This window comes from Tiliqua scincoides, chromosome 1 (assembly GCF_035046505.1).
Source record: "Tiliqua scincoides isolate rTilSci1 chromosome 1, rTilSci1.hap2, whole genome shotgun sequence".
Taxonomy (NCBI): domain Eukaryota; kingdom Metazoa; phylum Chordata; class Lepidosauria; order Squamata; family Scincidae; genus Tiliqua; species Tiliqua scincoides.
The window spans coordinates 190,995,860-190,998,476 of NC_089821.1; the positions used below are offsets into that span (position 1 = coordinate 190,995,860).

Genomic DNA, 2,617 nt, shown 5'->3' on the forward strand with positions numbered 1-2,617 from the left:
GAACTGCTTGGCTTCCGCTGCAAGTGGCAAGTGGTGACATCAGCCTACCAGCTGTCCCTAAGCATTCTCTGGTACCAGTAAGTAAATATGGGAGAGAGGGGGAGGAATGGGGAGTGGATAGTGGCCTGGGATTTTTTATCAATGGATTAGACTCAACAGCGATTGACTCCACTGCAGATAAGATCCCGCCAATCCCTGGAGAAGTTGAAAGTAACACATCCCTGTTCTAAAAACCACTTTTTGAGTGGATCAGTCAGGGAGTTGGCTGTTTTCAGCTTACTCTGAGAAAAACAATCCCTTCCCTTTGCGCTGGCCCACCAAAGAATGACATGCAGAAGTGATTAATCACTTCTGCATTCTACTCCCAGTGAGCCAAAGTGAATGGAGGGGGCCACCCCTCTTGAAGCGAGCTGAAAACTGTACCCCCAGTTGACTGCCTGACAACATTTTGTTTTAATTGCTTTTATTTAACACAGTTTTTGGTATCTGCAGGGAGTCCCAGAACCAAAACCCAGCAGATACTAAGACAAATTAAAAAATGGGAAAAAGTAGTTTTCTACCCTGAGGTGGCTCACAATCTAGAACAGAAAGTTGTGAGAGACACCACCAAACAGTCACTGGAAAAGACACTGTGCTGGGCCATATCTGCAGTTAGTGGCGTAGCTACGCCATCTGCCACACTTGGGCACAGAGTTTTTTAACAGTCCCCCATCCAGAAGGCCTTAGAGCGGCACTTCCAGTTTTCTAAACTGGAATTTCTAAATTCTCAGACAGGTCTTGTGAAGGTCAGGAAGGCTTTGTATGGACTTCCTAACTCTCAGAAGGCCTGCAAGAGACCTTAGAAAGGCACTTATGGTTTTAGCGAAAACTGGAAGTGCCTTTCTAAAGCCTTCAAAAGGCACCCCCAGGTGTGGCAACAGAGGCAATTGACGTCCGCTCCTCCTTAGCTACACCACTGCCTGCAGAAGTGTTTCTTCTTATGACTGAAGCTGTTTTTGGAAACCTCCCCCCCCCCAGCAATGGCCGATCAGCAAGTGAAGGAGACCCTGTTAAATTCTCAATGGTTTTGATAACATTCAGGAGATTGATGCTGATTCCTGGAGAATCCATGCTGATCTGGGGGAGGGGCATGGCAACCCTCCCTCCCACGTGAACCTCCACATTCTTCCACATCTGTAGAACACTTGCTCTGGGTTCCTTTGTCTGTGAAGCAAATCTACATGATTTAGCAAGTTTGGAAGCAGACTATCGACAAGACCTGCCGGATCACCTTATTCCTAGCATTGCCAGTGCCAAGGTGAAAACCCTTTAAATTTTAGCGTTAAAAAAGAAATGGGGTTAACGTAATTGATGCTGATCTTATGTTTTTATTCTCTGAGATTTTTAATTTGGCTTGTTTTGTATCTTACCGTGAGCATTTTTAACAGGAATTTCTGATTTAATTAATAAAATTAGTGACTAATTATTGAGAAACAAGGGGCCAACAGCCATCCTGATCACCCTCTCACAAAAGGGAAGAGTATCCACCCACGTCCTGCTACCACAGATCAAGTTGGCACAGGCTAGACATTCCACAACTACACAGCAGATGCCAGAAGAGTGAATGGTGCTTGAGCACTCAAGCAAATCATTGTATATGTTAGTACGGATGACTGGAGAGTGATCTCTTAACTACATTTTTAGTTCAGCATGGGCCTGCACTAACTAGCTCAGGCTTCACTCCTATGCTCACTTACTTGGGAGTTCTGCTGAGCCCCATGGAGTTTACTTCCAAGTCAAAAAGTATAGGTTTGAATTGTGAATCATTGACTTGACTCTGGCATCAGATCAGTGGTAGTGCCAGATTGTTGGTGACCTTGAATGCAGTGGTTCCTCCATGATACCCTCCACCCGGATGATGCATTGAACTCTACCTGCCTTCAGTACTTGAGGGTTCAGGGGTTGGCTTGGTTGGCAACCTTCAGTCTCGAAAGACTATGATATAAGCCTACAGCATCCAGTATTCCCAGGCGGTCTCCCATCCAAGTACTAACCAGGCCTGACCCTGCTTAGTTTCCGAGATCAGATGAGATCGGGCATGTGCAGGGTAACAGTTGCCCTAATGGATTCTTGGCCATTGCCAGGTCTGACTGATCCCTGTCACCACCCCTTCAGCAGATGACTGATTATTTATACTCTGAAAACTTATTGGCTGTGCCATATCATAGTATGGCTGTGTGTTGATTGGTGTACAGTATATTTACAATTCAAAGCAGGGAATCAATCTCATTTTGACAAATGTCTGCAAACAACAGATGGGTGTACTTCTGCCTTTCTCCTTCTCCCCCTCCCCTGCCAAGATTTAACCGTGGAACTCAGCAGAACCTTGATCACTACCACCTTTATCCCAGTCCCTTTTTGTCCCTGTGCTTTTCGAGCCCATTCCACATTTCTGCATTCAAGCATGTTTCTTATGCACACATTTACAATATTAAGTGTGGACCAGGGTTGTACACGGCTGATACGAGCTTGTGTCCTGAGGATGTTGCTCATTACTGAACGTTACCATTGTCTGCCTGTGCTTCTCCATTTTCTGTGGTCTTTGCAGGAAAATATAAAATGTCATTTAGAAAAAGTA

The 2,617-nt window shown here is 45.2% G+C and overlaps 1 pseudogene; it reads right to left on the reverse strand.

Annotated features, from left to right (window-relative positions):
* Positions 1 to 1,984: 1,984 nt before the first annotated feature.
* On the reverse strand, positions 1,985 to 2,104 carry LOC136637092 (5S ribosomal RNA; annotated as a pseudogene).
* Positions 2,105 to 2,617: the final 513 nt, after the last annotated feature.